Source organism: Chiloscyllium punctatum, chromosome 3 (assembly GCF_047496795.1).
Source record: "Chiloscyllium punctatum isolate Juve2018m chromosome 3, sChiPun1.3, whole genome shotgun sequence".
In the NCBI taxonomy this organism is placed as follows: Eukaryota; Metazoa; Chordata; class Chondrichthyes; order Orectolobiformes; family Hemiscylliidae; genus Chiloscyllium; species Chiloscyllium punctatum.
In genome coordinates, this window is record NC_092741.1 from 60,758,706 (window position 1) to 60,771,059 (window position 12,354).

General features: G+C 42.2%; 1 protein-coding gene across 4 annotated transcripts in view; it reads right to left on the reverse strand.

Annotated features, from left to right (window-relative positions):
* Positions 1 to 9,212, reverse strand: part of slc2a12 (solute carrier family 2 member 12) — a 38,917-nt gene extending 29,705 nt beyond the window's left edge. For 3 of the 4 annotated variants that reach the window (XM_072553906.1, XM_072553914.1, XM_072553889.1), the window contains exon 1: positions 8,854 to 9,212. The gene's annotated coding sequence lies outside the window, so the exon portion shown is untranslated. The remainder of the gene's footprint in view (positions 1 to 8,853) is intronic. The other variant, XM_072553897.1, reaches the window with a different exon arrangement.
* Positions 9,213 to 12,354: the final 3,142 nt, after the last annotated feature.

The following is a 12,354-nucleotide window of genomic DNA, read 5'->3' on the forward strand; positions in this document are numbered from 1 at the left end:
GCCAATTCACCTGACCTGCACATCTTTGGAGTGTGGGAGGAAACCAGAGCACCCGGAGGAAATCCACGCAGACACGGGGAGAACGTGCAAACTCCACACAGTCAGTCGCCTGAGGCGGGAATTGAACCCGGGTCTCTGGTGCTGTGAGGCAACAGTGCTAACCACTGTGCCACCGTGCCGCCCACAAATTGGGTCAGGACTTGGCTGGGAAGAGTACACCAATAATTGTGCCTCCACAAACCATCATAAAAATGTACAAAAATCCCAGTGCAACCAAAGTGACCAACTCACCTGACTGCGTGCTATTCAAGATGGAGATGAGGAGAATTTCCCTCCATCATACTGCCATTAGTCTTTAGAATTCTCTGCCGCAAACAGCAGTGGATGCTGGCTCATTGACTATAATGAAGGTGAGCTTTGAGACAGATTTTTGACAGCAGAATCAAAAGCAATTTACACCAAGTTTCTTCAATGACAGAAAAATAACTCTGACTTTAAAAAAAGCAGTGAAAAGAAAGTCAGTGTCTTCTGGCACCTACAACTACAGGCCATTGTGCATGTGCATAATTCCAGACCCAATAGGTCATCACGGAACATTTACATATGGTATCTTGCTCAAAGGCCACGCAAGCACAGAGAAGAAACACAAATAATTTTGAAACAGCTTTCAGCAGCAGCAAGTGAGGGGAACACCCACCAGACCCCCTAACTCCACCCCCTCACCCTCTCCTGTCTCCAAGGCCCCATCCATGTCCTTCTCTCCCAGGTCCCACAAACCCCCCCAAATATACCTGAAAACCAGCCCGTGGGGATCACAAAATTATGCCCAAAATTATCTCAATTTTTTTGCTGCTTTTTTACTTATTCACAGGAATGAGTTGACAGTCAACCACACTGTCAAGGGTCTGGAGTCACATGTAGGCTAGATCAGGGAAGGATGACAATTTGCTTCCTTAAGGGACATTAATGAACTAGATGGGCTTTTCCAATAATCGAATCACAATCGTCATTAGACTGTTTATTCCACATCTTACTAAATTTAAATTCCACCATCTACTATGGTGGGATTCAAGCTTGGGTTCCCAGAACATTACCCAGGTCCTTTGATTCCTGATGAAGGCCTTATGCTCGAAATGTTGATTTTCCTGCTCCTCAGATGCTGCCTGACCTGCTATGCTTTTCCAGCACCACACTCTCGACCTTAGATAAACAGTCCAGTATTATTACCACTGGTCTATCGCCTCCCTTTAATTGCCTAAATGATCCTCAATATAGCATCCTAAGATTTTCCCAATGTCAGAAATTTGATGAAGTACCATCCAATTCCTTATTTCGGTCATCTTACGTTTTGAATAGAGATGTGACTTTTGCTGTCTTCTATTTGTCTGAGACTGTTCTAAAACCTCAAGAATTTCAGAACATGACAATCAATGCAATCATTTTTTTTAAGACACGAGAATGTTGACCATCAGTTTCAGGGGTATATCATGCTTTAGTCCCTATATTTTCTCATAGTTTGAAATTATTTTCATTTTTTTTAAAGTTAATATGTGTGATATAAGAGTTGCTGGTTGGGCCATTAAGAGCTGCTGAAAAATGCTGAAGGACAAGTGGGATGAGCAGACATCACTGAACAACATGGGAGCAGAATACAGGGCAGGATGGGAGCTTCTCTACATAAAGGTGAAAAGTCACAGGGGAGGAGCCACAAAATACAGTCTCTGTGGAAGGTAGCAGGATGATAGAAATAGAAAAATCCAGTGGGACCTGGAAATTTTCACAAGAGGAAGGGATGTTTGCACAGGACTTAACACAGTAAAGTCTTTGACTTCAGAACAGTAAAGAAAAAGAATCAAAATAAAATAAAAGTCCCAACAGAGAAAACCTCCCCATTAGTAAAGTCAGGGATAGATGATGAAAGGTACCCTGATCAGAAACACAGCTCAAACAATAGCACTTTGCTGAATGTCCTGTGGTTTCTTCTTATTCATTGAGTAATTCTGATATCAGCACGAACAACAATAACTGATCTTAAAGTCATTTGGATTCCCCGTGCTGCATTACTTCAGTTCTTTTTTCTCTCTCCCCGAAGGCACTATTCTAGTTTGCTGTTTCATTGAGGTCTCTATGTCAATGTGGAGGCATTCTTTATTTAGTTAGGAGGAAGAGCCAAGACTAGAGGTTGATGGAAATAATCTGAGCAACGTCCAGTAGACACACCCGGCAGAACAGTGAACTATACAGGCTGGCTGCATTACCTCATTCCTCAGATAATTTCCTCTACATTTAAATCTTTTCAAGTCATCCAGATACATCATAAATAACAGGAAAATAATTTCAATTGGTGAGTTTATGGCAGAATCTTAGGGAGGCAAGGGTTGGATCAGACACTGACTGAGTGTCAAGTTTCTGTTATGTTCTGTTATGCTCCTGTAAAACAGCTGGGAATATTTTATAATGTTAAAAAGTGCTATTTAACCAGTTATTGTTGTTAAATCATTGGCACTGAAATTCTGCACAGGTTCAGCAAATCTGCTGCCGTGAAAAAAAATTAGTAAAAAACCCAGAGAGGTTAAAATTGGCTCTTTATGTTATTTTTTTTAAGAGAATCACCACATTATTTTTATTCTGGATGTGGGTTTGCTCGCTGAGCTGGAAGGTTCATTTTTAGATGTTTCATCGCCATACTAAGTAACATCTTCAGTGAGCCTCCGGATGAAGCACTGATGGCGTTTCCTGCTTTCTATTTGTATGCTTGGGTCTCCTTGGTGATGTAATTTCCTGTGGTAACATCATTTCCTATGATGATGTCATTTCCTGCTCTTTTTCTGGTAAATGGGATCCAAGTTAATGTTTTTGTTGATAAGAGTCCTGGCTGGAATGCCATGCTTCTAGGTATTCTCGTGCATGTCTCTGTTTGGCTTGTCATAGGATGGATGTGTTGTCCCACTCGAAATGGTGTCCTCCCATATCTGTATGTAAGGACAGTAGTGGAAGTGGGTAATGTTGTTTTGTGGCTAGTTGATGTTCATGTATCCTGGTGGCTAGTTTTCTGCCTGTTTGTCCAATGTAGTGTCTGTTACAGTTCTTGCATAGTATTTTGGAAATGAAATTAGTTTTGTTTGTTGATTATATAGGGTCTTTCAAGTTCATTAGCTGCTGTTTTAGTGGGTTTGTGGGCTACCATGATGCCAAGGGGTCTGAGTAATCTGGCAGTCATTTCCGAAATGTCTTTGATGTAGGGGACAGTGGCCCTCAGCGAGAAAACCTACATCCAGAACCTCAACCTGAGCTACAAATCTTCTCAAAACTTGCTAACATTATTTTTATATGCCATAATTTCCAATCGTTTCTCCCACAGAGACTCATTAGTGACTGACCTGCATCCAATAGTAATCATGCGACGATGAAACTGGCATAAGGTAATGGTTCTGAAGGAAATAAGGATGAAATATGCCCCATACAATCTAGTTATGTTACACAGACTTTGGGTAAAGGCAAGAGAGTTCTGCATGAGTTCCTGAGAAGACTCTATGCGTTTTGCACAGCTCCCATTCATCCTAACTGATGATGCCTAACAAGCTAATGTAAACTGTACATGTTACTATCATGTTAGAAGCTCCCTTGTTATGTAAGACAAATGCCTCTTCCGTTTAGACTGACCAGTGGTTTATTCTCTATTAGTGTTAGCTAGATAGGTCCCAGACTCAGTATAGTGAAAGGAAAATTGTTGGCAACAGACTATCCACATTAGAATATGACATGGAGACCAGTGTTGGTCACACAGAATCCATTGAAAAAGATGGCAGAATTTTTTAAAAATAAAAAGCGGGTTTACTGCTAAAGAGTATTACTGCTTCAAAGAAGACACAGGCAGACATTAACTGAAACACAAAATGCAAGAAATCAGCTGTCATGGGAGCAGCAACTGAGTGAATTTAGAAATCCACAGGCAAACCCTTGTCAATATGTTGTCAACACATGCAGGGGGAACAGCATAGCAATGGGGAAAAAGCCTGCCACACTGAGAAAAACACAAGCTTTTGCAAAGTAAGCTCTGCAGGGAGAGTGTAAAGGCTCCAGGAGTACTGATAGACATCCTTGAGGGAAGAGAAGAAAGGTTGATGAAAATGGTGAAAAGAGCATAAAGGAAAGGCAATGCAGTTAAAAAAGACCTTTCACATTTGAATAACAAGCATGACCACCACTGTGAAAAGGCTGCACACAACTCAACTTCGAAGGGCAGAGAAAAGACCAGAAAAGTAACTTAAGTATTCATCTTAGATGGAAAAGAGCAAACATACAGAAGCACAAATGTACAAAAGTACAAAATAGGAACAGTCATAGCCATTCATCTCCTCAAGCCTGCAGTTTGCCTGAAGTACTTGTTTTGAACACCACATTCCTACATCAAACCCTAATAACCCTTGATTCCACTACCTGACAAGAATCAGTCCACCTCTGCCTGAAATAAAGACCTTGTTTCCACCATCTTTGAGGAAAGAGTCTATCAGAAGCAAAAATCTTTTGAAAGGATGGAAGAACTGAGACTCAGTAATTAATCTATGGTTTTGGAAAAGTTTACAAAAGGTCACAGCCAGAGAACTCTATTTAAAGCTCTACACTGAAGAAAGTGCACTATGTTTTGGATTGTTAAAAGGTGGGAAGTTGTCCATTTCACAGAGGAAGAAACGAGAAAACTCCAGCTTGCCTGCAAAAGGCAGAAAAACTCTGAATAATGTGATCATTAAAAAAAGGTCTGAAAACCCCAGGGTAGTATAGAGATATGGTGTTGCCATTTAATGCACTTTGAAACTTGAAAGAAGCAACCCAATACAGTTTAGCTAGTTAACTGATTTTACAGCTTTTTTGAAGCATTTTATACAGGACTGCTGTACAACAGAACTTAGAAGTCTGAATACAGAGATTTTGTTTAAAAAAGAAACGTAATTAACTTTACAATAATAGAATTTAAAACAGCATTGATTTAATAAAAGGAAACAAGTTTTAAGTCAGCAGAATTCCGAACAAGCATCGGCATGCAGCAGGTTTTAAAGAGCGTTACAGTGATAATTATTACATTTCAATAAAGGCTTAAACAGAAACTGTGAGTCGGGAGGTTTGAAATGAGAAATCATTAAAAACAGACTTCACGCTGGAATTCTTGATGGACTTTTTCAGATTTCTTACAGTCCAAAGAAGACTTAACTTTGGAGAAAGCAATTCAAATCATACTGAAAGCAGAAAACAGAAAGACTTACTGATATCTCTACCTCGCAAGAGCAACAGAAATTATTTACTTTATCAAGTACGGACCCTCAAAAGAAGCAAATGATAAGCCAGAGGGTAAGACAAGCATCAAACGCCAAGAATTACTGTCAGTGCTGTGGGATAGTAAGACCTCACAGGCATAGACAGTGCCAATTCATAGCAAAAGAATGCTAAAGCCATACTTGTAACATTGGTGTCACTTGCCAAAAGAAGGACAGAACTATGACATAGTTTCAACAACAGTCAAAATGCTGGTGGTCACACTGTCAACATCTATATGTAATAGAACACCCATTTCTGCTAGAAAAAGATTACTTGCATTTAACAATATGTTTCCATTAGAAAAGATGCCAGAGGCATTCCTCTGAGAAATTGTCATTTTCAGTGAAAGTAGCAATTCAACTGACTTAGTTTTTACAAAGAACATACTGATAATTTTAAGCTTGATATGACTCTCACTATCCTGTCAGCTGAGATACCATAACTGAAGAAAATGAAGTTACAGCCAACAATGAATAAACTACATGGGCCAGGTAGAACAATCCCTAAGGTTAAAGGGATATTATGCAGCAGCACAAGAGAGTTGAAAATGTTCAGACAGATTGTAAATAATACTCCTCACATTATAGTCAGCATGCATCTTTTGACTTCAAAATTCTTATACTCAAAGTGGAACCAAAGAGGAGAGAGAAATGATGAGATTACCAACAATGGCACAACAGAAATGTTTAATTTGGGTAAGAAGAAATAATAGCCACAATTTTAACAAGAACAAAAAAGAGACCAAGATTGCTCTACCTTTGCTGGTGTGGTGCTGAAGGATTGCCAACTCGAAGATTCTGAGAGTTGGCCAAGAATGCATACTTTGTGCACCAATTGCATTATACAAATCATAGATAACTTATTATTGTATGACAAGACAAGTTATTTCAGCTTTCCTTCGGGAAGGAAATGATACAGCAAGGACCCTACAGCATTGCTCAGTGTACAACCAGTGTTCAGGCAGTGATGCGATGGCCAGAGATCTCAAAAGAGATTGAAGATCTCTCAAAATAAAAACTGCAGATGCTGGAAATCAGGAACAAAAGCAGAAAACGAATTCTGAAGAAGGGTCACTGTTTGTCTCCTCAGATACTTTCAGACCTGCTGAGTTTTTCCAGCAAATTCTGTTTTTATTGTTGAAGACCTCATAATTCATTGTGAAATCTGTAACAATACAGGGTTGTCTGGTCTGGCAAACACTCCTGTCATCATAAAGTAAAAGCAAAAAGATAAAACTCAACAAAGATTGGGGTGAAAACAATCAAGTGCTGAGAATGAGCCCTTTCAAGACTCCCCAAATGAACTCATTCAGGAATCTATACCTGACAATGTTCAGAGTGCAGTACAGTCTGGTGAACAAACTGATAAGTAGGACAAGAATGCCAAGCATTCACAAGAATAATGCTGAGTTAGCAGCAATCTTCTCAGCAACATGAATGAGGCTGTGAAAATGTTCACCAGTCAAACAACCACAGAAGGTGATAGAAGATGGCCAGCATGATTAACAAATTGAGGGAGATGAGCAGTGTGGCAGCCACATTAATATCCACTGATTCAAGAAATAGCAAAGATAAGAAATTCCTTATTCTAAACACCCAGAATATGACAAAAGCAAAATAGCTGTTCAATTAGAAAGCAATTGCCTGGACCATAAACCCGTGGTCCTATATTGAAGAAAGAATAGTCATCTTGTATGATGGACATTTTCGAGATTAAAGATCCCTCAGATCCCTATAGGATCTACCTGAGTTAGCAGAAAGGATTCGTCTGGGAAGAGAATTCAAGAAATTAGAAGTCCTCCAGATAAGGTAGGGGTCAATGACTAGGTCTTCCAGAAATGATGTCCTCTGGGGAAAATTTCCAAGAGATAAAAGATTGTCCAGTGATGAACTGACTTAAAGAAGTTTAGAATCAATGCCAACAGTCCTCAACTAAAAGAAATACCAATCTTCTGAAGGCAAAAAGATTGTGTTCTTGGAAAAATGTGAAACATACAAACAGCTTTGACCAACGTGGACATGAAAGGCCAAAGGGTCTTTTCCTTTTGCTGTAGATCTCTACAATTCTATGCTTATATTTGTGAAGTCAGATAAATAAATATAAACATTTTTTTAAAATGGTTTGGGAGAAATGTATAAGGTAATGATTCTGCAAGAGCTAATGATGAAGCTGCATTAAGCTCCACACAATCGGATGAATTCACACAGTACTCAGGTGGAGATAGTTGAGGTTCTGAGACAAACAGATGTGGTCTGTACAGCTTCTGATTGGCATAATTACACTGGACTAGCAAGTGAATGTAAATTGTACCTATTAATATCATGTAACAAACTACCTTGCTATCAAGCTCAAGTGCCTCTTCTCTTTGGACTCATTAATGATGTATTCTCTGTCAGTGATGATTGGACAGATCTAGACTCAGCATAGAAAGAGGAAATAAGCCCCACCAGGGACTGTCTAACCTGGTTACCCATCACATAAAAGTAGAGATAAGATTGATGGCAGTGAACTACCAGAACTAAAATATGACAAAGCACAAAACATTCTCTTCAGAATATTTTTAAAAAACTAAATCTACTATTCAACTACTGGATGGATATTTCAAGTAATATTGTGAGTTAATTTAGCAGGCCAGGTGAATTGGCCATGCTAAATTGCCCGTAGTGTTAGGTGCAAGGGTAAACATGGGGGAATGGGTCTGGGTGGGTGCGCTTCGGCGGGTCGGTGTGGACTTGTTGGGCCGAAGGGCCTGTTTCCACACTGTAAGTAATCTAATCCAATCAAATGGTTGCTCTTGTTAGGGACAGTCAGCTGCTGAAAGCATGAATTCTGCAAATAGTATGGAGCATTCCTCATTAGTTACCCTTCATTTACTTTGATTAGCAGATAATTGTGGAAGGTGCGTTGCTACCAGCAGTAGGTCAACTCCTTTACTGAGCAGGCCCCCACAATGTGTCTATGGCAACCAGAAACATGACCTCAAAAGAGGACAACTCTTGCTTCTTCTGGGTCTATTTAAAGAAAATTCTTATTGACTTGGTGTGCGCAGGGTGCATTCTCATTCTAAGACAGAAATTGCTGGTGAAATGTAACATTCTTATCCATTTGTTTCTCAAATTATGCAAATGAATGCCCATAAATGGTCAGATATTACAAATTCATATGCCTCTTTCAGGAAAGACGTAACAATTGCAAACTATAGACCTTGGAAGTCAAAGGAGCACTATAATAGGTTCTATTCCAATTATACATCACCCCCTCCCTCACACAGACAGCCACAAAATGTATGACGGTCAGTCGAATTTCTCTCAGTGCTTTCTGTTTCAAGCATTGCTCAAAATGCATTCCACTTCCTTGACTTTAAACATTTTCCTGCTATATCCCATATCTTAAATTCAATTTTGTATCAGAATTGCTTTGTTGTAGGCTTCTCAGGCAATGGAAACATTGGAATATATTAAACTCTATCGTAACTGTTAGACTGTTTTACAAGAACAAAAATCACAATCGGTTTTGATTTTTAAAAAATGAAGTATTTACCTATTGCTCGACATACCTCCGTTCAGTTCTTGAGTTTAGGAAGAAGACCTTTTTTTCGTGACCACAATTGCAATCTGCACTAACGGGTGCACGTTGTAAATTTGCCGATTCGAAGTTAAAAGTAAACATCAAAATTTAACCGGGGAGTTTTAGTTCCTGCTACCTTACACTGAACTCTACGAGAGAGCGCAAAATGGAAAAGAAAACCAACAGGACATAAGGATGTTTAATCGAACTACATCACGGAAGGTGCGCCGGTTCAAGAGGCAGCTCATCACCACCTTCTCAAGGGTAACTAGGGACGATCAATAAATACTAGCCCAGCCAGCGACCTTCACCTTCCACGGTTGGCACCAACACAGCAGGTAAACGGTAGCTGGATGAAAGAAACAAACAAACAAGGAAGCGGAACTGATTTTTAATTGGAGAGGGTGAACAGTGTTCCACGCCCAACACACTGAAACACCACCTATTTAGGTCAGATTTTCTTTTAGCGCTCCATTCGATTGTTGAACACATCTGATGAAAGATTTCCATATCACTGACCTTTACTCTTGGTATGCAATCGTTCAACACTTCCTTCCCAATCAGTCGGCCTGTAATAGTGAGGATGTGGAGGTGCTGTTGTTGGACTGGGGTGAGCCAAGTCCCTAAAGGAGCCTTCCACATCCATCAAAGTTTTACCTGCACATCCACTAATATCATTTATTGTATCCGTTGCTCCCGATGCGGTCTCCTCTACAATGGGGAGACTGGGCACCTCCGAGCAGAACGCTTTAGGGAACATCTCCGGGACACCCGCACCAATCAACCACACCGCCCCGTGGCCCAACATTTCAACTCCCCCTCCCACTCTGCCAAGGACATGGAGGTCCTGGGCCTCCTTCACTGCCGCTCCCTCACCACCAGATGCCTGGAGGAAGAACGCCTCATCTTCCGCCTCGGAACACTTCAACCCCAGGGCATCAATGTGGACTTCAACAGTTTCCTCATTTCCCCTTCCCCCACCTCACCCTAGTTCTAAACCTCCAGCTCAGTATCTGTCCCCATGACTTGTCCGGACTTGTCCTACCTGCCTATCTCCTTTTCCACCTATCCACCCCACCCTCTCCTCCCTGACCTATCACCTTCATCCCCCTCCCCCACTCACCCATTGTACTCTATGCTACTTTCTCCCCACCCCCACCCTCCTCTAGCTTATCTCTCCATGCTTCAGGCTCACTGCCTTTATACCTGATGAAGGGCTTTTGCCCGAAATGTCGATTTCGAAGCTCCTTGGATGCTGCCTGAACTGCTGTGCTCTTCCAGCACCACTAATCCAGAATCTGGTTTCCAGCATCTACAGTCATTGTTTTTACCAAAAACCACCCAACGCACACTCCTGTGATAGTGAGGCAAGTGGAAACGGGAGAGGCACAATGAGGCCAGGATTGAGAGAATGTTGTCAAATTGGAAGAGATTATAGACGTAGGGCGAGACAACGCCGTAAAAGGAAGCTGGACGTGGTCTGGTGAACAATTCTACTTCAGATCGTAAAAAGTCAGATGGGAGGAATAAACTCTCCGGGCACAGCCGGTGGAAAAGCTCTCCCAGTTGAATGTGGCCCAGGCTACAGTGGTTTTTGATTGTGAACTGAAACCAGTGGCCAGCACACAAACTCCCTTACCCTCCATCTTTACCTCCACCTCCACACACTGGGGTTATTTCATACCCTCCACTCAGGAATGTCTGGAAATGGGATTGTTATAGAGAGGGGGCGATCAACGTTGAGGAGGGAGAGGTGTCAAACAAAACTCAGAAATGTACAGGAATGAGCAGAAGACTGGTGAGAACAGGGTGGGGGGGTGGGGGGAGCTGGGAGCTCGACTTATGAATGTGGGTCAGGTACTGAGCTGGGGGAGAGAAGTAGGGTGGGTGTGAGCTGGGGCTATGGGATATGGGTCAGGGGGTGTGAGCTGGGGGAGAGGAGGTTACAGTAGGGAGGAGGGTATCAGCTGGGGCTGTGGGTTGGGGGTGAGCTGGGGGCAGGTTACAGTAGGGAGGGGGTGTGAGCTGTGGGATGTGGAAAGTGGGTCGGGGGTGTGAGCTGGGGGGAGGTTACAGTAGGGTGGAGATTATCAGCTGGGGCTGTGGGTCAGCGAGGTGTGAGCTGGGGGCAGGTTCCACTCGGGAGAGGGTGTCAGCTGGGGGATGGGGGTTATGGGTCAGGGACATGTGAGATTAGATTAGATTACTTACAGTGTGGAAACAGGCCCTTTGGCCCAACAAGTCCACACCGACCCACCAAAGCGCAACCCACCCAGACCCATTCCCCTACATTTACCCCTTCACCTAACACTACAGGCAATTTAGCATGGCCAATTCACCTAACCTGCACATTTTTGGATTGTGGGAGGAAACCCACGCAGACATGGGGAGAATGTCCAAACTCCACACAGAGAGTTGCCTGAGATGGGAATTGAACCCAGGTCTCTGGCGCTGTGAGGCAGCAGTGCTAACCACTGTGCCACCGTGCCGTCCATAACCAGTCTGGTTACACTTCCAGATCGTGACCACAATTGCAATCTGCACTACCGGGTGCACGTTGTAAATTTGCTGATTCGAACTTAAAAATAAACATCAAAATCTAAACGGACTGACTGGATACGCGGGGCTAGAGCTAGGTGTGGATGCCTCACACCCTCTCGAACTCTGTTTACTATTCATTGCACGGGGACACCTCACCAGCTCACATCTAATGCTCTGAAATTACTCCTGGCTCGTTCCCATCTTTTTTGTCTTACCTCAGGAGAAACTGTGCCAAGATTGCCAAGACTGGTTAGAGGTGGGATTGGAATGGATGCAGTCAGTATGACAATTCTCACCAATGTTCCCCCTCCCTTTTGAGGAAATGGGAGGGAATGCAGCCAATATGGTGATCCTCACCCACGTTGTGCCCAAAGCTGAGATTCTGTGGTCTGGTGCACATGGTTTTTGCCAAAGCTTGCAGAAGCACCACCTGCAATATCCATCTCTGAAATGTAATTGGCAGGAAGTGAGCAGCAGCAGTAATGGGGTCAGTGAAGCTAAGGCGCTTTATTTTGGTTTCTAATAAAAGGTTTTAATCTATTGGTTGCCAAGTGGGAAACAAGGGAATGGAGATTGAGAATTCTCACACTACAGGTCCTTGAAGGCAGCAGGACATGTGGTTAAGACATACCTGCTTTTATTAGTCAATGATACCAGAATTGAATATAACAGCAAGTCATGATAGGGCTTTATGATAATATTAGTTAGGTCACAGGTGGAATACTATGTACTGTTCTGGTCACTATGTAATAAATATAATTGCATTCAAGAGGCTGCAGAGAGATTCACCGACATGCCACCTGGGTTGGAGCAATACATCTATGAGGAGAGACTAGATAGACTGGGGCTGTGAGACTGTTTTGCTCAGAGCAGAGAAGGGTGAGCAGGGATCAGATTTAGCTGTTCAAAGTTCTGAGAGACATACACAGGGTG